Below are 22923 nucleotides of genomic sequence, written 5' to 3'. Positions count from 1 at the left end.
CTACTGACATCATTCCCAGCAGCCTTTATTAAAGGAACCGCTGGGAAGTACACCTCAGCATCAATCCCAGGGTGGGGATGGGGGGTCCTCATTCCCAAGGTCACCTGTGGTCCACGAGGGCTGCTTCAGCATGATTTCAGCATTCCAACCTCCTGGAAGAAGGGAAAGAAGTAAAAGAGAATATCCTTGTGGTTGCACGCACTACTTCTGCTCACAGTTTATTGCTAGAATCTAATCATATTGCCATCCCTAGCTTCAAGAGAAACTGGGTTATAGGTTTTATATTTTATTTTATTCTTAGTGGTCTAGGATAGCAAACAAACAAAAGGATACCAAAGTATAATAGTCTCTACTACTATCATATTCCCCATCTTTGTTGGGAAGAGAGTGTGGCTTCAACACACATGACTACAAATGAAATGCAGTCCTATGAGCTCACTCAGGATTTTGTACTTTGGAGCATTGGGGAATTGAGAGATAGTACAGAAACAACATTCTCTTGAAGAGCTTATAGCAAAGAAGCCTTCAGGGGAGAAGGATAACCAGTAATTATACAGATGAGGTGTAGAACCTGTGAAGTTTGGAAACTGACGTGATCAGATTTGTGTCTACAAGCTGGTAGGGTTTGGAATCAGTCAAGTGGCATTAGGTCAGCATAAACTACTATGGAACTGATCCCTTCTTGAAGTTCTCCCTTGTCTTGCCTCTTCTGAGTGTTCTGTCTTCTTTACTGGTTTTTCTTTCCAATTCTTGACCCTTTAATGTTCTGCCTGGGTTCTGCCCTAAGTCCTCTTCTCTTCTCATACTCAATTACAATGTATTCTTTCCTTTGTTGGGAATATGATGATCTTCAAACCCAGAAATATGTCCATCTGAACACCACCATTTTATTGAATAGGATAAATGTGATGGAGTACAAACATTAAAGATTTTATTTTTCTCCCTTCTCTGTCTTCAGTTGTGCTATATCAGCTCTCCCTTAGTAGGTAGGTTCTTCCTAACGTGTCAAAAAGATCCCACAGCTTGCTGGACACTTTTGGTTGAGTCCACTTAAAACTCTAATCACATCCTTACTTTTCCGCCAGCCAAGGCTTGACCCAGGGACAAGGGAACTTCAGAGTCAGTTCTTTTACTCTTTCTCCCCTTTCTCTTCTAATTCACTGGATTGGAGATCACTAGGAAGAAAGATAGAATTTTCTGTGGAAGACCTTTGGCTCTGTCTAGTCCTGTTCTCTATAGCTGGATTCTGCCAAGGTTATGGCCTCTGCCTTGTAGATGGTGAGTGAGGTTTTTTCTTGTTACTTCTTAGAGTCACCTTGGCCCCCTCTGATGCTAAGGACCTCTTTCAGCCTCTTCTCCACTTAATGTTTATGTCTCTCCCAACTGTGGGAGCTAGTTTTGCAAGCCCTGTAAGGCTATTGTCTCTGTGTCTGCTAATACATTGGGAGGGGAAAATGGATGTCAAGTGAGAAAGATGATTAAGGGCAGCATGGAATCCATAAGCTTGAGAAGCACCTCCACAAGGACAGACAGAAACCTGTCTCTGACCTTGCCTCTGACCTTGGTGATAAGGGTATCTTGCAAAGGCTGGGGCTCATCAGCACAGAGCTAAACACACTCACGGGCACCGGAAGTAGGAGGAACTGAAGGAGGATCCACGGGAAGATTGAGCAGTTGTAGACCCTGCAGATCTCTCAAGAATCTTCCCTGTGGCCCACTGTACCTGGAAACGTACAAGAAAGTAAATTCTAGGAAATGTTCCACCTTGCCAGGATGATAAATTAAAAAGTCATCACGCACTGGATAATCTATATTAGGCAAGGTGGTCTCATTGGTGAGATGACATATGCACAGCAACTGAAGCGAGAGAACGGGTCAAGAGAATAAATGAAAGATAACCAAGATATGCAGAGGCTGTAAGGCCATAACATCAGGATGGAAGATTCTGGAGAAGAGACAAACACAAGACAAAGAAAGGGCAAGATCCAGGTAAGTGTCAGGAATAGTTGGAACTAAGGCCTTAACATGACCATGGCTCTATTCCTGATATTCTGTTTCTCTCTGTGTCAACTTCATGCTTTTTAAGACTGGTTTTCTCCACCTTGTGGAAACATGGTCACTGATAGCATTTACATTATACATCTTATTAGTTCAGCCACCAGAGAGAAATGGTCTACGTGTTTTCTGTGACAGTTCATCAAAACATTAGGAGGAAATTAGTCATTGGCCTAACTTGGGTTAGTTGCCCATCCCTGGACCGATTATGGAGTCCAAAAGGATGTAGTATGGTATTATCTGTTCCTGCATAACAAATTACTCCAAACTTTAGCAACTTTAAACAACAGCGAGCATTTTTTATCTCACAGTTTCTGTGCAACCAGAACTTAGGAGCAGCTTAGCTAGGTGGTTCTATCTTAGGCTGGAGCTGGGGAAGTCTCTGATGAAGCTGCAGTCAAGATATCAGCTACAGCTGCAGGCATCTGAAGACTTGACCAGGCTGAAGGATCACTTCCAAGGGGACTCATTTACATGCCTGCTAAGTTACTGCCAGCTGTTGGCAGGAGGCCTCAGTTCCACATCACGTGGACATCTTCACAGAGCTGCCTCATTGTTCTCACGGCAACGCATCTGGCTTACCCCAGAGTGAGTACTCCAAAGGAGCAAGACAGAAACTGTAATATTTTTTTTCTGTAAAAAAATTTTATGTTTAAAATTATTTTAATTTGCGGGAGAGTATAATTGCTATACACATTATAAAGCTCAAATACTTTCTCTGATCGAGATATGGAAGTCATACTCTGTTTTTCTTTACTATTCTAATTATTACCCAGGTAAGCCCTATTTAGTGTAGGAGGAGATGACACAAGTGTGGGAAAGCAGGAGGTGAGGCTCACTGGAGGTCAGCTGCGGGGCCACATACAAGGCACTCGAACTGGCACAACCTGTGTTAGGATTCTAGACTTTGCGGCCAGAGTGGAAATGGAATATAAATGCGTGTGAGAACATTCAACTCCCTTGAGTGAAGGAATTACTACTATACGCATGAAGAAGGTGAAAGAGAAGTTTCTAGAAAAATTGGGGGAAGATTGCTGGGGGAAAAACTATTGTCTGTTACTAGTGAGAGTGTTAGTAATTCCCTTGTTCATACCTTGCTCATATCTTGCCCTTCTTTGGTACCTCTTGGTACTACATCTCAATTGTTCATTTACAAATATTTCACTTTTACTAGATTATAAGATCTCTTCCTTCATATTTCAGTCTATATCACCAAGTACATTGTCTGGCACCAAGCAGACAACCAAAAATGTGTGAACTCAACTGAACTCAACAGACAGAGGATATGAACAAAGCTCTTAAATAATTAAGGGCATGTTTAAGGTGAACACAAACTTAACATCAAATCTCAAACTAGAAGGTGCTTCCCGACACTTGAAAGACATATCCTTTAGATGAAATGAATTAAAGACTGATGAAATTTGTACCTTCAAAAGGTAGAACAAGGTAAAGTATAAATAATTTATATGTTAAATATTAAATAAAGAAAAGTGTCTTAAATAAATATTAGTTAGGACTCATATTTGTTGGTGCAAGAAACAGATGCCCAATGACATGAGCTTAACAATAAAAACAAAAAGTAGATTTATTGGAAAATAATTGGAATAATTAATGGAATCCAAGAGGTGCCTGATCCTCAAGAACACAAGCACTAGCTGGAGCACAAAAGGAAACTCAGAAATTCTTCTCCTTGGGACCTGTATCTCTGCCCCTCTTCCCACATCTCCTTTACTTTCTCAGGGCAGACCAGCTTTCTTGTTTGCAGTCTACATGTCAGTAGGAACAGTTCCCAAGTTAGCGTATGTAGTGTAGCCACTTATGTTTGCTCCTCTCAGTTCCAGTTTTAGAATTTCTGAGGAAGGAATCAATAGGCCTGTTTAAGGCCAAGTGCCCTCAAGACCAACTGATCATGCCTGGGAACAACGTCATGTTACAGGAATATTGCAAAACCTTTTGCAACCTTACAAATTGGACAAAGGGGTGACAGTAATTCCTGGAAAATAGTTTCTGGGTAGACAAAATCATAGGTATGTGCGCAGTGATGATTTAGATAAGTTAAGGGATGACATATTCATTATAAAACATGAAGGTTGTTCAAGATCCAACAATAGTTCCTGGGGTTTGATAAGAAATCACAAGATAGTCTCAATGGCACTGTAAGAAATGACTAGTTGGAATCTTGGTCCAAGACAAGGTGGCATTTCTCATGCTCTAGTCATTTTATCGCAGTATCATCATGGCTATAGTGAAAGCACTGTCTTCATTGCTACATCTAATGAAAAGGGTTTAATTAAGATTTTAATTTCCTTTGCTGACATGTTGAGGAAGTTTTCAGAAAAGATCAACTACAGATTACAGCTTTAACTATAGTGTTTAGCCATAAAGGAGGATTCAGATGGCTTTTGTAACACCTACCTCCTTGTAGGACTTTAGTGACAACAGTAGACTTGCTAATAGCTAACTTCAGCATCCGGGAGTTTAATGCTTATATTTAAACTCAAATGTCTTCTGACACTACCTACTCTTTTTGTCTAGTGTACTTTGGCAAAAAAGACAGTGTTCTCTAAAAGGTGTAAAAACTTCCATTACAAATGTTGTTATTATGGTAAAATAGAAAACTTAAAACTACTGAATGTGAAGGCATAGAAGATTACGTTCCTGATCTAGTTTTTAGAAGGAATAGAAATCACGGTCAGAGTGAAGTTATCTCTGCAAAACGTTACCATCCTCGTCTGGGCTGCTATAACAAAATGGCAGAGACTGGGTAGCTTATAAACAACAGACATTTGTTGTCTCACAGTTCTGAAGGCTGGGGAGTCCAAGATTAAGGTGCTGGCAGATTCGGTCAATAGCTGGTAAGAGCTGACTTCTTAGATGGCTGTCTTTTTGCTGTAAACTCTCATGGCAGAAGGGGCATGGGAGCTTTCTCTGGTCTCTCTCATAAGGACAGTGATTCCATTTATGAGGGCTCTGCCTTTGTAACCTACCTAATAACCTCCCAAAGACCCCCTCTCCTAATACCATCTCCTAGTACCATCACCTTGTAGGTCAGGATTTCAACATATGAATTTGGGCAGAACACAGACATTCAATGCACAGTAGTTACTATTACACGAATGGCTTCTAAGCAGCAGGGATGTTGTATGTGTGTCTTGAGGGTGGTGGGGAGACTGGGAAGAATGAAGACTATTCTTAGATCCCTTTTTCAATTCTGCCAAATCCAAACATTCTATTTTACTATTTATCATAGTCTATATTCACCACTTCTTTTGGGCTACAGAGTAGGGGAGGGGCAAAGGGAGAAGGAGAAGGAGAGGGAGAGAGAGAATCCCAAGCAGGCTCACGCCGTCAGCACAGAGCTCGATGTGGGGTTCGATCTCACGAACTGTGAGATCATGACCTGAGCCCAAATGAAGAGTGGGATGCCTAACCGACTGAGCCCCCTACATTCACCACTTGTTAGATGGCACCACTGAAGTCAGCATTACAACCAGGGAAACATGATCTCAACAACATGAGTGTTCTCTGCTCCTTTCTGCCTTTGTGTGGTCTGAGGTAGGAGGAAGCATAAACCAATCTCCTCCACTGCCTGTTGGATTGGCTTGCTCATTTCCCCCGCTGGCTTCCCCTGGTTTCAGGCTTTTTCACATTGCTGACTATGACTTATGCTCTCAGTTCTTTCCATCAAGGTCTACCTTCATCTGCAGTCTTGTCATTCATTTGGTTTCCGCTTTGATTTCAAGTGTTGATGTAAACAAGTGTTGGAAACAAGAGAGGGAAAGAGAGAATCCCAAACAGGCTTCATAGTGTGAGCTCAGTGTGGAGCTCAACGTGGTCCTCAAACTCACAAACCCTGAGATCATGACAGGAGCAGAAATCAAAAGTAGGATACTTAACTGACTCAGCCACCCAGGTGCCCCGATTCTATTTCCTTTAAATAATCAATGGTAAACTCCTAAAACTGAGTTCCAGAAATTTTGGCAGAATTACATTTTTTTCTTTTTTTTCTTTTTTGAACCTTCATTATCAAAATGTCACACATTTTATAAAATCTGTGTGTTCTCTCCACTTGTGAATATAATATTTAAAAATGAATGATAGACAAAGTAAGTGTACTCTAAGCTTCTGGGTAATTACCCCACCCGGTGTCTAGAGTCTAGATGAGAAAAATTATAAAGCTTTTGTCAGTCACATAGAGGGACAGACAACCAAAAAGGAGGTAGGACCATTAAATTCTGTAAGACTCTACACAAAGATGGGGAGACAGAGTCCCAGACAAAACTAGAATTCACTTGTTTGGACCTGCCCAGCATTAGTCATTTGTCAGCCTGATTATACAGTAATCAAAAGCTTAGCAGTAACAAATTACATAGTGTTAAGAAATCCTTCAAATGGATTTGTCCCTAAATTCATGGCTTTCGTTTGTGTCATTATTTTTGTAGCATTTATGTTGTGGTTTAAATTAATACTTCACTATGTTCTATGTTTCCTTTTTAAGCATGTTCCTCCAAATCCCTCCAAAACACTTTCTGAGTTAAGAGTTTGCCCATGGAACAAAGTGAGTTCTACACAACATTTGCTAAATGAATGAAGATTAAATGGGACAAAATTTTAGCTCCTTTAATCCAAGGGCGCTTAACTTTTTTTGTGTCCAGACCCTTCTGGCGGCCTAACGAAGCCTATGGACCCTTCTCAGGATAGTGTTTTTAATGCTCAAAATAAATAAGATTACAAAGGAAATCAAATATATTGAGGAAACAAAGTATTGTATTTTTGAAAACTGAGATAAAATAGCACATAAGTTTCTTTATCAACCCATTAAATTAAATGATCATGCCCAATAACTACCATATTTTCAAAGTCGTGATGAATATAATGATACATTGAGATATCTGTAACAACTGTAATGAGATATGAAAGCATCTGAAATTTCTATTGGTGACAGTGTCTGTGCTAAGGTTTCTACCCCCAGATGTTGCCGGCATCTGTTCCATGACCCTGGGTTTGTGTCCTTTGTTTTCTGGGCCCCAAGACAACTCTACTTGTGCGCAGAGTCTCTCAAAGTCTCTCCTAAAGATAACCTTTCAGACTTCTGCTTTTTGCTTTTCATTTCCTATAAGCGATTCTCAAAAAGTCCCGTATTCCCAGTCTCTCAAGAGGAAAAAGTGACACTTGTCACTGGCCACTGACATCTTAATAGAAAATGTAGAGGGGTCAGTAGGTAGCAAATACATTTTAAGGTGAAGCTTGTAACAAACTCTTTTATCTAAGACCTGACCCCAGTTTAAATATTAAAGATATTCCCAGGGTTCAATTCTAAGCAGTCCTCATTTTTCTCTATAATCTTTAATAATGCCCAGGCTTGGTTTTCCTAGGTTCTTCATTTCACTCTCTGCTTCCTTCTTTGGAGAGCTGGCTCCTGCAATTTTTGTTGTCTTTCTCTTGGTCGGAAGACTATCGTGAATAGCCAGTGTGATGGTTAATTTTATGTGTGAGCTTGGCCAGGCTATGGTATCCAGCTGTTTGATCAAACACCAGGCTAGATGTTGCTGTGATGGTATGTTTAAGGTGTGATTAACATTTAAATCAGTACACTTTGAATAAAGCAGATTATTCTCTATGATGTGGGTGGGCCTCGTCCAACTGGTTGAAGGCCTTAAAAGAGAAGATTGAGGTCCTCCCAGGAGGAAGGAATTCAGCCTCCAGACTGCCTTATGGATTCTTCTCAGGGTCTCTAGCTGCTGGTCTGCTCTACAGATTTCACTCCTGCCAGCCTCCACAACTGTGTGAGCCAATTCCTTAAACTATCTCTCTCTCTTTCCATCCTAATGGTTCTGTTTCTCTGGAGAACCTTATTCAGATTCATTGCTCTTTATTTGGGCTTCTTCTACCCTCATGGGATTTGGACCTTTCCCCACCAATACCTATATCTGCCTGACCTAAACATGACTTTTGTCATTTCTTGGAATATTGCACACTTTATTTTCCAGCAGCCCTTGCTGGCATCAGTCTGCAGCAGCATCAATATTCTCCTAACCTTCTCCCATTATTTTTGATTCTCCTCTGTCTTCTTCTCAGCCTGAGCTGGTGAGGTCCCAGAAAGTCTTATGCCTGAGTCTGGTTATGAGAAGAATTTTGTTGCTTCTAAATTCACCTCTTAATGCTCTCAATATGTCATTAATCCTAACTACTAGAACAGGGATATTTTCTCTGGTAAATGAACAGATTCATAATCTGATTTTCAATCTGTTTCTTATGAATTGATTAGTAGGAGGCAGTCATCTAGGACTAGCGCATTTATGATTGAAGTAATGAAACAGACTTTCCAAAACCAACAAGGTTGAGGGTCATGGAGAATTCGGTAAAGGCACTTATGTTAGTTTCCTAGAGCAGCTGCACCAAATTACCTCAAATTTGGTGGCTTAAAACACCAGAAATGTATCCTCTCATAGTTCAAGAGGCCCAAAGTCCAAAATCCAGCACTTCCCTCCAGAGGCTTTAAGGAGGAGCACTTCTTTGCCTCTTCTGGCTTCTGGTGATTATTGGCATTCCTTAGTTCCCTCTGCTTAGGGTCTCATCACTGCAATCTTTGCTTCCGTCTTTACACCCTTTTCTTCTGTGTATCTATGTCGAATTTCCCTCTGTATTTATCATGCGTTGGCATTTAGAGCCCACCCATACAATCCATGGCGATGTCGTCCTAAGGCAGCATTCACAGGTTCTGAAGATTAGGGTGTGGACAGACCTTTGGGGAGCCTTTTTTCAACCTACCACACACAGCATCCTTTTGCAACAGCCACCTCCCTCTTTGACTTCTTTTTAACTGCAAGAGTACTTTCTCATAAAAGTTCGATCTGCAAAATGCAGGCTGAGTTTTTCAAAACGGGTCAATATAACAAGGAAAATACACATGCCACAGAATGGGGCTGGAGAAATATCCTATCAAGTCAAAAGTTTTACCTCCACATTCTAAGCAGATTTCTTTGCAGGTTTTATGACATAAGGCAGAGATTTGATAAGAAACTGACCCTGAGAAAGCTTGCCATACCAAATGCATCAAAACAAGGCCAAAGGGCGCACCTAGGTGGCTCAGTCTGTTAAGCATCTGACTCTTGATTTCAACTCAGATCATGTTCTCCCGGTTTGTGAGATTGAGCCCCATGTTGGGCTCTGCACTCACAGTGTAGAACCTGCTTGGGATTCTCTCTCCCCCCTCCTCTCTGCCCTTCCTCTGCTCTCTTTCTCTCTTTCAAAATAAATACATAGACATTAAAAACCAAAAAAAGGTCCAAAAACCAAGAGTGCCCATCATTTGACTTCTGGTGACCCTAATTATTCACAAGATCATGAAATCCAAATGTATAATTTCAGGTCCAAGATGAAATCAATGCTCTAGTAACATAATGTTTGTAACACTATCAATATGTTGGCTAGAAGTGCAAGAAAGAACTCAGAACTAGTTGTGATTGATTAACACTTGGCAAAAGAATTGACATTTACCGCGTGAAAAACACCGTTTGTATGAATACGTGTGATTATATTCAATGAAAATTATGGCTTTGCCTTGAATCATTACTTTGCATGTGAAAATCTGATTTCTGTATCCCACTTTTACTGACTGACGCCTATACTAGTGAATGCTCATATTCTTGGGTTGTGTGTATTAGTTCCCACTTCAGTTTTGGGGAGAAAGTTATTTTTCCATATACAGGGTTTCCCTAGAAGATTGCTTCGGCTATTAGAGGGTGCTGTTGGTTAAGACCCTGAGAAACATGGAAATTTTTTTCTGATAGTAAAAGCAATAGCACTCTAGCAAGTATTACTAGTGAGAAAATGCTCTGACTAAGCCTTCACAGATGTTCGCCCTTTTTTTTTTTGGCTGTTATTTTGGGTTCACATTATCAGCAGGAACCAGAAGTATGATTCTTTCTTGACCCTCAATTTGAGCAGGAAATGTACATTGAAGAAGCATATGGATGGGGGAAATAGGATTACAAAATACCAGCAGCAGTGTAATCAACGCGCTCAACAGAAGATATTTTCTTATTTTAAAGTATCCCTGAGTCTTTATTTCAATCCTACAGCAAAATTGCATTCTCAAACTTCTTGGTTTAGAGAAGGCTCAAAGGGTGGCCTGTGTTGCCCAGGCTTTCTCAGCACACAATATAAGACACTGTGTAGGAGAAAATACATTCCACATTAGGCCAAGTGACTTCCCTACTAGTTAAAGAATGAGATGAACTATATTTCTCCTTTGATTGAAGCAGATTAGACTTTGTTGTCAAGCACGATGGTTATCTTTAAACCTCGTGCACATGTTCTTCAATATTTTATTTCTAACGTCACCTGAATTTGTATTTAAGAGTGTTTTTCCTACAGTACAACTCATTTTTATAACTCTCAGAACATCAAAAAACTTTGAAATGATAAAAGCAAAGAAATACTTCTTTGTTCTCTTCTTTTTAATTTTTTCCTGCATCAAAAGTCCTTTGGATTTTTTTTCTTGACTTTATCTGAAGGTAATATGCACACTCAAGTACTAAAGAGAATTGTTGTAAATGTGTCTGCATTTGTGGTTTCAATCAAAAGAAAGAGACCTCTGAAAAAAGATTACAGTATTCTAAATTTTCTTGCCAAGAAGAAACATTGTATGAATTCCAAATTCATGTTAGTTACCTACTACAAAAGCCTTATCAAGCTAAATATCTTGTGAATCTGTATCTATATCCCATCTGTATATCTATATCTATATAACATTTGGTGTATTGACAGACTCTTATCTGTTACATCAGCAATTCAAATTTGTGCTTATATTTAAGCTACCCAGCATGCCAACTAAAGGGTTAGTACTGTCATTTTGGCTTAATGTACGAGGTGATGTTCATGGTTTGGAATAGGGATAGCAGAATTTCACGGATGTCAACATGCTCAGATGATTAACTCCTCAAAAAAAAAGATTCTGGGTAACTATTACACTAGGTTGACATGATAAGTTTATAAGATTGTAATCCACAGTTATTGTTATGAATCTTTCTAGCACTCTCTCCAATATAAAAATAATATACCCAGGAATCAGGAGACTAAATAGTATACTAGGAAGAGTATGGGCTCCCCTGGTAAGGGCAACAAAAGCAAAATTAAACTATTGGGGCTATACCAAAATAAAAAAGCTTTTGCACAGTGAGGGAAACCATCAAAAAGCAATCTACTGAATGGGAGAAGATATTTGCAAGCGAAATAGTCAATAAGGGGTTAATATCCAAAATACACAAAGAACTCAATCCACCCCCAAATAATCCAATTAAAAATGGACAGAGGACCTAAACAGTTTTCCAAAGAAGATATACAGATGGCCGACACATGAAAAGATGCTCAACATCACTAGTCATCAGGGAAATGCAAATTAAAACCACAATGAGTTATCACTTTACACCTGTCAGAAAGGCTAAAGTAAAAACCACAAGAAGTAACACATTTTGGCAAGGACATAGAAAATAAGGAATACTCGTACACTGTTGGTGGGAATACAAACTGGTGTAGCCATTGTAGAAAACAGTTTGGAGGTTCCTCAAACAATTAAAAATAGAAATACCAGGGGTTCCTGGGTGGCTTAGTTGGTTAAGTGTCTGACTCTTGATCTCAGCTCAGGTCATGATCTCACGGTTCGTGGGATCAAGCCCCATGACGGGCTCTGTGCTGATAGCACAGAGCCCACTTGGGATTCTGTCTCTCTCTGCCCCACCCCACCCTCAAAATAAAGAAATAAGCTTAAAAAAATAGAAATACCATATTCCACTACTTGATATTTAACCCCCAAAATGAAAACACTAATTCAAAAAGATATATGCACCCCTATGTTAATTAATAGCAGCATTTTTTACAATAGACAAGATGTACAAGCAACCCAAGTGTCCATCCATACATGAAATGGATAAAGAAGATGTAGTATGTACACACACACACACACACACACACCCAAAAGAATATTACTCAACTATGAAATGGAACGATATCTTGCCATTTGGGACGACACGGAAGGACCTGGAAGGTATAATGCTAAGTGAAATAAATCAGACAGAAAAAGGAAAATATCAAATTATTTCACTCATATGTGGAATTTAGGAAACAAATGAACAAAGAAAAAAAGAAACAAACAAAAACCCTGGACTCTTTAATATAGAGAACTGATGGTCACCAGAGGGGAGGTGGGTGGAGGGGATGGGTGAAATAGATAAAGAGGATTAAGAGCACACTATCATGATGAGCACTGAGAAATGTAGGGGCGCCTGGGTGGCTCAGTCGGTTCAGTGTCCGTCTTCGGCTCAGGTCATGATCTCGCAGTTTGTGAGTTCGAGCCCCACGTCGTGCTCTGTGCTGACAGCTTGTGGATTCTGTGTCTCCCTCTCTCTCTTCCCCTCCCCTGCTCATGCTCTATCTCTCTGTCTCTCAATAATAAATAAATGTTAAAAAAAATTGAAAGAAATGTATAGAATTGTTGAATCATTATATTGTACACTGGAAACTAATATAATACTGTATGTTAATTATAATTGACTATAAAAATAAAAATAATGCATTATAGAAATGAAACGGAAGTGAGAAGTAGAAACATATTATGAAATAAAAAGAATTTAAAATACATCATGAGATTCACAAGGGAGCTAAGTATGGAATATAATAATAGGGGTTAGTATGTTTTACAAAGAAGATAGGATATGACAGTCCTTCAATACACATACTCCTTGGAACAACTGGACTAGATATTCCTCCAAGATTCCTTTGCTAAATAAACTGAATCTCATTTTATGGAAAAATCCATGTCTACTCATTATTGCAGCTGTTTTCAATGTTCAAGTTAGTAAAATATTTATTTTCTATTACTTTTTTATTAAAATTTCTTTTAATGTTTTCATTTATTTTTGAGAGAAAGAGACAGAGTGTGAGTGGGGGAGGGGCAGAAAGAGAGGGATTCACAGAATCCAAAGCAGGCTCCAGGCTCTAAACTGTCAGCACCGAGCCCGATGTGGAGCTCCAACCCATGAACCACGAGATCATGACCTGAGCCAAAGTCAGATGCTTAACCGACTGAACCACCCAAGGGTCCCTATTTTCTATTATCTTAAAGAAAACAAAGAATGAAACACTAAAAAAAAAAAAAAAAGGACATAGACTTTGGAGTCATACAAACTTGAATTTGAACTACAGATCTGTCTCTTTTTTTCTGTCTCGGTAAGTTAATGTTCATGAGCCTCTATTTTGCCCATCTTTAAATTATAGTATCAGCTTTTGTAAATTAAGAAAATACATGTAGGGGCACCTGGGTGGCTCAGTCGGTTAAGCGTCTGACTTAAGCTCAGGTCATGATCTCCCAGTTGGTGAGTTGGAGCTCCGGGTCATACTCTGTGCTGACAGCTCAGAGCCTGGAGCCTGCTCTGGATTCTGTGTCTCCCTCTCTCTCTGCCCATTCTCCACTCGTGTTCTGTCTCTCTCACTCTCAAAAATAAATAATAAAATAGTAAAAAGAATTTACAGGAAAATATGTGTAAAAAGCTTATCAGTGTACTTGATAATATTTTCCTTCTTTTTAAATAGCTTAATTAAATTAAACAACTTTAGATATAGTCTAATAAAGCAAATGTCCCTTCTGTACGTACTATAGTCATTAAAATAAACAGATTCCTAGAAAGATATGGTCGGGTGTATTAGCAATTAGGCAGGGATCTCTGAGTAACTTAACCTTTCTTTAAAAATAGTGTAATATAAATACAACATTAGTGGTATAACAATGGTAATAGGCATTTATTGACATAATAATGTCAATAATAGACATAATAGACTATGGTCCATACATTTTGTTATATGCACTATTATTCAATCCTTACAATGATCTCATGAGGCAAATACTATGATTCTCCCCATTTTAGGATGGTTCAGTAGCTTGCTCAGGGTCACACAGTTATTAGTCAGCAGGGCTGGGAGGTGAACTCCATTCTATATGACTTCATCTTGTGGCAGTGATAATAGAAGAGGATGAGCTGAATAGGTACTAAGAGTTACAATGCACTCTACTTCCTGGCTGTTTGGATGAGGGTCTCAGGGAAAAATTAGGGTCAAAGCAAGTAAGTAGATCACTAGTGGTGCACTTCTAGGTAGAAGAGTTGCCAGTAACTTACGACGTTAACCTAAACCCCCCAAAAGCATTTACTGCAAGGTTCCAGGGCTGACCCATAGAACCCAAAGCCAGGAATGCAGCTGATACAGGAACAGAGAAAGTATTTCCTTCTCTTCTCTGAACATCTGTTTCATTTGTCTCTGGGCAGATGGGCTTCCTTGGCTTCCAACTCACATAGAACAATTCATGGCTGGCTCACTGCTCCCAAATTTGCATATTTCAGGTTCAGCTACATAGAGAAACATTCTCTCTTCTAATTCTAAGGGAATCAAGCTGACCCAGTTGGAGTCAGGTGCCCCCCATCCAAGAAACTGTCGCCAGGGTTGCATAGTTACATAACACAAACTTAGCCTCTGTGAAATAATCCATGGCAAGGGATCAATCCCCAGAGAAGGGGGTCTAGGCAGACAACTCCATGTGTGGCCATCAAAGCGTCTTTCACTAAGAGGAAATGCCCAGGGTTCTAGGCAGTGGTCCTGTCAAGGAGGCAGTGAACTAGGCCCTTTGCTCTGGAAATGTTTATCTTACTTATGGGAAAAAGTTTGTGAGTATTGATGGTGAGTTGCAAATGGTTTCATAATCCAAGTCTTTCTGCCTTGAAGATGTCCTTTGGTATAGAACCCACGGTGAGTTCTTGGGTATCGACAGTAATTACCTCTTCATGTCATCAAAGATAGATAATGTCCATCTTGCATTATCCACCCCCCCCCCCCCAATCTACCTTGACTCTAGAAGGTTTTAAGTTTAAATAGCAGAGTGCTGTGGTGTAATGGGGTACTCACAATGTTCGTTTTGGGAGAAAACTTAATGGGTGTGGCAGCTGTAAAAACCTGCCATTTTATAGTTGTAAGCATTTTTTACTTACTAAAGGTTGAGACTTAACCTTACCTGTGGAACAGAGAGTTCCTTCATTTTGGGGAAAATGACATTGCAAAGCAAATTAGTTCTTTTCCAATGTTCTTGGGGAAGAGACTTCAAGCAGAGAAGTCATTTGGGCAGAGATACATCTAACAAAGCAGCGCTATTTAGTAAATAAATTAGGAAACTTAGTTCTCCACCAATGATATTTCCCTTAGAAATGAGATTTAGCCCTCCATTCTGGCCTCTTTAGGTTAGCTACTCTCTGCAAGGTGAGAAATCCCCAAGGCCAAGGGGACATGCCAAGTTGGAGCCTGTTTTCCCACTTCCTGACTGCACTGTGGGCATCAAGGACCCCTTAATTCCCTGCTCAAACATCCACATCCCTTTGCAAGCCTCTTCACTGAGTCTGATTTCTTGAGAATACTCTGAGGCACAGAGGTGCGTGGACAGAGCTTAAATGAGTGACCACTTGTGAGACCTTGTGCTTAGGGATGGAGCTGAGTAGAAGCAGAAGAGGGGTGGGCCCAGGACTTCCATTTGTACCCTTGCTGTGGGCACCACAAATGTTAGGGGCGGGATGCCCTCCGAGGATTAGTTCTCAAACCTTAGAAGAATCACTGGAAGGGTTGGTTTAACATACACACTCCCTGGGCCTTGTCACCAGAGATCCTCATACAACTGGGTCTGGCATCGGGTCCAAAAATCCGTGTTTTAACAAGTCCCCCAGGGACTCACATGATAGCAAACACTTCTTTTGAAAATTTCATTTTCTTCAATCTGAATTTAGAAGCTCTGTGCTCATTTATTTTTTCTTATTCTTGTAGAGATAGTGTGTACATGCGTATATGTTTTCTTACTGAAGAATTTCCCCTCGGGATGCCGGCAGTAAGAACCTTCCAAAATTACAGGGAATATACTGAGGGCTGACATGTGCACTTCTTGCTGGGGGAGAGACCTAGGGCAGCCTCGGCTGGCACAGGTTGGTGAAGGCAGCACTGAGGCTGTGGTGTTAGGACACGAGTATATGGATGGTGGGAAATGTGACAATGGTGGACAATGAGAGTTCTGATGTCTTTTGGAGGCTGTGGCATAAGAACAGTACCTCCCTGAAGAGAAGGGATCATCTAGGGAACATAGCCTCATGTCAGTATATGAGGGCTTGGAAGGTGAGCCTTGGGTTGGGGCACAAGAAAATCTCCTGTTCTCTCTTTTGAACTTGACTTTTTGCCCTGGGACTGTGGAAATATTTGGATCATTCTTGGATGTAGAAGTCAGGTGGCCCCCACACAGGAAATGGGTGGCATACTCGGGATTGCATCCCCGTAGTCTCTATTTGCCACTTCGAAGAAGTGGTAAAAGAATTTACTAGGCTGCTTTTCCCTTTCATTCTTCCTAAACTTAGGGAATTAGGTAAGGAGGAAATTGGTGTCCTCTTTTCCTGGGGTCAGAGCACTGGTAGGGAGGACCCCTCAGTGCCCAGGAGAGTGTCCAGTCTCCAGAGGTCACTATCACTGAGGTGGTAGCATGGTGGAAGACAAAGTGGTCAAGGCTAGCGCTTGAGCAATTACGGTGAGGTGTCATGTGCTTTTTGTAAATTGGTCTGATCTTATCAAGCAATCACAGACTGGGACCAGGGACTTTGGGTCACATTCATGGCCTTTTTGAATGTTTCTTGGCATTTTTATGCGAAGACCACATTATGATGGGAAAAACATGCTGGGCCCATGTGGAACTCTGAAAAGGGCAATTCCTGGAGGCACTTCCTGGAGGCACAGCCCAACCCTTTCTCTATCATGCAAAAGAAATGTTCAAATGACACACTTTGCTGTTGGGAATAGTATGGTTAGAAACTCATTCCCAGAGGTAGAGATGCGACAGAAAGTACAGGAAGGTTTTCAGGGTGGTTTATGACCATAAAATGGTGCTTGATGAGGAAGATAAAAAGGAAAGGGGGCAGAAACTGAAGTCTGGGTAACACGTTCAAAATGTCGTTAATGAAACAGTCTGCAGTTATTTAAAAGGGAATTAAGGGGCGCCTGGGTGGCGCAGTCGGTTAGACGTCCGACTTCAGCCAGGTCACGATCTCGCGGTCCGTGAGTTCGAGCCCCGCGTCAGGCTCTGGGCTGATGGCTCAGAGCCTGGAGCCTGTTTCCGATTCTGTGTCTCCCTCTCTCTCTGCCCCTCCCCCGTTCATGCTCTGTCTCTCTGTCCCAAAAATAAATAAACGTTGAAAAAAAAAATTAAAAGGGAATTAAAACCTGAGGGTCTGAAAAGTCCCCAATATTTGAAACAATGGGGGATTTTTTGGAAGTCATAAGATCATAAGGAATTCAAACTTATCTGATAATTTAAGCTGGTTGGATAAGTTTAGGAAGCCAACAGGATGTGAAGGTAAAATCTGACCATAAACTGAGGCTCACCTCAACATTCACTGGCTTAGTTTTGGAAGTGGATCTGTGCTCCTATTATAAATCGTCTTAAAGAGGTAACTCTGTCCTCTTTGCTTGGGTAAAAAATTATTAACTTTTAAACCCAGGAAGATACAGAAATAATACAATGATAAACCATAAACCTATACTTGATTATTTAAATTCAAGAACAAGTTTAGTGGGGCACCTGGGTGGCTCAGCTGGTCAAATATCCAACTTGATTTTGGTTCAGGTCATGATCTCATGGTTCCTGAGTTTGAGCCCCATGTTGGGCTCAGTGCTGACAGCACAGAGCCTGCTTGGGACTCTTTCCCTCTCTCTCTCTCTCTCTCTCTCTCTCTCTCTCCCTCTTTCTCTCTGTCCCTCCCCACCCCCCAAATAAATAAACTTAAAAAAAAAAGAACAAGTTTAGTAACTAGACTTGCACTCAATATACAATATACTTCGTATATTGTTCGTATTTTAGGCTTAAGAGGATTTGATCTTCTAAATTTAAAGGTCTGGTTTATTAGGTATATAAAATTGCTTATAATAAAGATTTTATTTATACTGACTGGTCAGGCGATGTAAGCATTTATTATTGTAATTTAGGATGTCTGAGAGAATCTGATTGATTAAATGTACAAATAGGTAAATATTTACAAGAGGGTGAGCTGTCAAATGTAAGAGATATTTGAGGATTAATCAAAGTACAAGTGATTGTTCTGAGATGATATAAAAATGTATAAAGAAAAACAGATTTAAAAGTCCTATTCTAATAAATTGAATATTACTCAAAATACAATTATAAATATGCTTTTGTGTACACAAAAGCCCCCCTCAAATAATAAAAGCTTACTTGGATGTTGTGTAGTGCAAACTCTGGCTCCACTACTCCCTTGCACATGACTTTGAGCAGGTTACTCAATCTCTCTGTTTTTCTTTCCTCATTGTAACATAGAGCTGATATTAGTATTCTCTCAGGGGGTTGAATGAAATGTAGTGAGAAGATATATGCAAAGCACTTCGTGTTTAGCACATACTAGGTGCTCAATAATTGAATATCACTCTAATACTATAAATTTTAAGATTTAGAAATTAGTGTGCAATAAATAACCACACATCATTGCTGGGATGCTGGAAGGAGTTTTGGTTAAAGACCTTACAGATGGAGTGGCTCAGAGGACTGTGGTCTCCAGCACTTGATTCTTGTCCTCAGCAGTTACCTGGCTTTTGAAAATCAACTATTAAAAAAATTTTTTCCCTTGAATAGTTTAAAATCATCTGTGCTGTAATAACAAATTTCCTAAAAGAAAGGCACAGAAAAATGGCACTACATGGGCATTTATACATGGTGGTGATGGGGTTACTATAAGCAAACCTGCAAAACATAAGAATAAAAAAAATATTTGACTTCACAGCAAATATAAGGATTGTTGCTATGTTCACCTACATTCACATGATGGCAACAATTTGGTTCAAACATGTGATTACTATAGTAAATTATACAGACACGTATGGAAAGTATGCTTGTGACAAAGTCAATTGTTTTGATTTCTTAAGAGATGTGGGCAAGCTGTGTTCCTCCTCACCCTCTCCTATACAAGTGGGATAGAGATTGAGCAGAAATGAACTTGAGAAATAAAAAGCCACATCCTACCTTCTACCCACATCAAATATTGTTGCACTACTAGAGATTGGGACTGTATGGGAGAGGAAGATACGTTACTATCAGATATTAAATCACAAGTTCAGCTTACTATTTGTAATTGTGAATACTGCACTGCAACTCAGGAAGAAATTGAAGCTCGAAATTAAGCTCAAAAAAGGTGAGAATACAGTTAGCATAAATCTGTGGTTAAAACATCCATGGAATGTGGGAATCACTAAGTCTTGTTGATTGCAGCTTCTTATTTTAAATTAGCAGCCCATCTGTTACTATAAAATCATAGAATCAGATGACACTTCACCTGCTTCAAGTCTCTTACCTCCTTCTTAAACTGCTTCTCAATGAGACCCATTTAATTTTGCTTTTCATAAAGATTCCCAGGAAGAGATTCTATGACTTCCCTTGTTAGTGCTTCCATAGCTGTCAGCCCACATAACCAGGAAATCTTTCCTGGTGTCTCTTAGGAAATCCCCTTAAAATTAATGAGTAACCAAATCTTGCTCCTGAGTGGGAGGGAAAGATAATTGAATAGGAGTCTGCTAAACCAAAGGTGAATGGGGCCCCAGTTCGTTAGTTCATGTCTGAGCTTCCAGAAGGGATGAGGCAAGTTCTGCAGGTGAATCACAGAGAGAGGTGATCGGTTCCTGGCCCACCCCTTCGTTTTAGGGAGAGTCTGGTGGAACTGTGCCAGACAGTACCACTATAGAAAACAAACAGAACCTCAGTTCACTTCAGAAACCCTTAGAAATTTGTAGAGAGCCGTGTATGCAGTATTTACTGTTTAAAAAATTTTCACTGTACAAAGATTTTAAGGGATATACACAAACATATTTATTTACTCAATTTTCGATACATGCTTTAAAATTATAACATGTGGTTCAAAAAAAGAGGGCTTATTAAAAACTCAGGTTGTTGAGTCAGTGTTGGGGGTAGATGGGACTGTTTTAGAAATGGCTGGGGTGACCTAGTGACATCATATGTCATGGCCATTAAGGCAAGGAAAATAAGAAAACATTCCAGTGTATTTCTAAATTTTTTAAAAATTTGTTTTGACGTTTATTTATTTTTGAAGGAGAGAGAGAGAGACAAAGCATGAGGGGGGAGGGGCAGAGAGAGAGGGAGACGCAGAATCCCAAGCAGGCTCCAGGCTCTGAGCTGTCAGCACAGAGCCTGACACGAGGCTTGAACCCACAAACCACGAGATCATGACCTGAGCTGAAGTTGGAGGCTTAACCGACTGAGCCACCCAGGCGCCCCATATTTCTAAATTTGTTTAATGTTTATTTATTTTTGAGAGACAGAGAGACAGACAGACAGACAGACAGAGCGTGAGTGGGGGAGGGACAAAAAGGGAGGAAGACACAGAATCCGAAGCAGGCTCAAGACTGTCAGCACAGAGCCCGAGGCAGGGCTCTAACTGATGGACCACGAGATCATGACCTGAGCCTAAGTCGGACTCTTAACAGACTGAGTCACCCAGGGGCCCTCCAATGCATTTCTAAATGGAAGCTACTCAAGAAAAAAAAGTCAGATATGAAGAGAGATTGAAAATCAAGTTAAATTCAGGTTAGATGACTCCTAATGGGGTTAGTGGCAAAGAAGCTATTTAAACACTCAAAAGAAGGTCCAAGAGAATTGTTGGAGTTTCTAAGCTGGGGCCCAGGGAACAATGAAATGGTCAAGATCAGAAAAATTGGGGGGCAGACAGCTGTTCTAGTAAAGAATCCTAGAACAAGGCCAAGAGATTGGGGATTTGAGCAGGATTGGTCAAAGCAGGGTTTGGGGACAGGGTGAAGAAAACAGATGGGCAAGATATAAGTTATTATCAGCATAACCCTACTTCAAACTCCAAGTTCAGGTTGTAGTACTAGGAGAAGCAGTGAAGACAGTACCCCAAAATGTCCAAGTGGCAGCAAATCAGCACAGATCCAGACAAGCAAGTGAGGGCTGCTCTTGGTCCTTAAGAGCATTTTGGGGTACACTGGTAAAAACCACCCCTTCTTCTAGGAGATGGGGTTTAGTGTCAGGTCTTGAGGTTTGGTGGTCCTGGAATTTTATTTGTTCCTTAAACTTAAAAAAAATGAGGGGCGCCAGGGTGGCTCAGTTGGTTGGGTGTCTTACTTCAGCTCAGGTCATGATCTCACGGTTTGCGAGTTCGAGCCCTGCATCAGGCTCTGTGCTGACAGCTCGGAGCCTGGAGCCTGCTTCAGATTCTGTGTCTCCTTCTCTCTCTGCCCCTGCCCCACTCAGGCGCTGTCTGTCTGTCTCTCTCAAATATAAATAAACATCTAAAAAATAAATAAATAAGTAAACATCTAAAAAAAACTTAAAGAAATTACACATATAAAAATTATATCTATATAAATTATATTTTTATATGTATTTTAAATATTTTAATACATTTCATTTTATGTATAACAAATATACATATACACATACATATAATGTATAATGTGTGTGTATACATATAAATATATGTTTTTTGGAGGCAAAAGTAGTAACTGCCTATAGAAACAAAAATCAAACAAAAGTATGCATGAAGAAAAAACGTGACAGCCTACCTTTCCCTTTTGACCCCACTCCCGATTCCCCAGGATTAAGCACTCTTTCTAGATTTTCTTTGTATCCAGAAAAATGTATCCATGTTATCTCTATTTGGTCTCATATGAGACAAAGATTATGAAGTAATATTCACCAAGTTCCCCTATACATTCCCCACTCCCCCAACCTTAAAAAAAAGTCTTTGCCTCCTTGGAAGCCAGGGGCTTGGTTGGAGAGGTGAAAAAAATGAGTTAGAAGAGATGCAACTTAGAGGAGCCTGAGAGGTCTGTATCAGTGTGGATCCTGGCAGGAAACAGATGGCACACTCACGCTGGGTCACTGAGAAGAGCTTCATTAAGGGACTGTTCACAAAGGACTGAGCAGAGTTTCAAGAAACTAACAAGAGATGCCGAAGTACCCCAGGGTTAATGACAACTGGGAGCTGTTGACCTCCACTGAGCTTCGTGGGGCAAGGTGTGCAGCTGCCAGAACCCATGTTGAAAACTCCCCAAAGGGGCGCCTGGGTGGCGCAGTCGGTTAAGCGTCCGACGTCAGCCAGGTCACGATCTCGCCGTCCGTGAGTTCGAGCCCCGCGTCAGGCTCTGGGCTGATGGCTCAGAGCCTGGAGCCTGTTTCTGATTCTGTGTCTCCCTCTCTCTCTGCCCCTCGCCCGTTCATGCTCTGTCTCTCTCTGTCCCAAAAAAAATAAATAAACGTTGAAAAAAAAAAAAAAAAAAAAAAGAAAACTCCCCAAAGAGGGATCCACGGGGAAGAATAGCTTGACCTCACTCTCTTCCCTTTTTTCTACTTCCTCCCAAGGCTCCCCACTGGCCCGACCCATCAGGAAACCAGAAGGCAACTCCATTTCAGTCAGCCTTCCAGGACACGGAACAGGATAGCATAGGGGGCTGGAGGGGCGGTTGGAGGATAGCCAGCACATGTTTCTGAAAATGCACATCTTAAGAGGCAGGAGGAAGAATGGAAAAACTGCCAGGGCACTGTATAAAAAGAAGAAAAGCATTTGGGGTATTTAGAGAAAGCAGGACAGCCTGGAGTTCTGTCACTGCACTGCTGGTATATGTATGTCACGTGCATGTGCATGTGTTCTATCTATGATCTTAAACCCAATGGACTCTTCACACTTTTGTGTGATCACTAAATGAGTATTTTAAGGCCACTGAAGTTATTATTTCTTCAAAAAGGCACTAAATGAAGGA

The 22923-nt window shown here is 40.5% G+C and overlaps 1 long non-coding RNA gene across 3 annotated transcripts in view; it reads left to right on the top strand.

Annotated features, from left to right (window-relative positions):
- The first annotated feature begins 1707 nt into the window (after positions 1-1707).
- LOC116738078 overlaps positions 1708-22923 on the top strand; it is a 44623-nt gene continuing 23407 nt past the window's right edge. For 2 of the 3 annotated variants that reach the window (XR_004343650.1, XR_004343653.1), the window contains exon 1: positions 2377-2643. This is a non-coding gene — a long non-coding RNA (uncharacterized LOC116738078). Of the gene's footprint in view, positions 1990-2376; positions 2644-22923 lie in introns of those variants that run through there. The other variant, XR_004343654.1, reaches the window with a different exon arrangement.

This window comes from Lynx canadensis, chromosome A1 (assembly GCF_007474595.2).
Source record: "Lynx canadensis isolate LIC74 chromosome A1, mLynCan4.pri.v2, whole genome shotgun sequence".
Lineage (NCBI taxonomy): Eukaryota > Metazoa > Chordata > Mammalia > Carnivora > Felidae > Lynx > Lynx canadensis.
The sequence above is the reverse complement of the archived record's forward strand: the minus strand, read 5'-3'. Positions and strand labels throughout refer to the sequence as shown.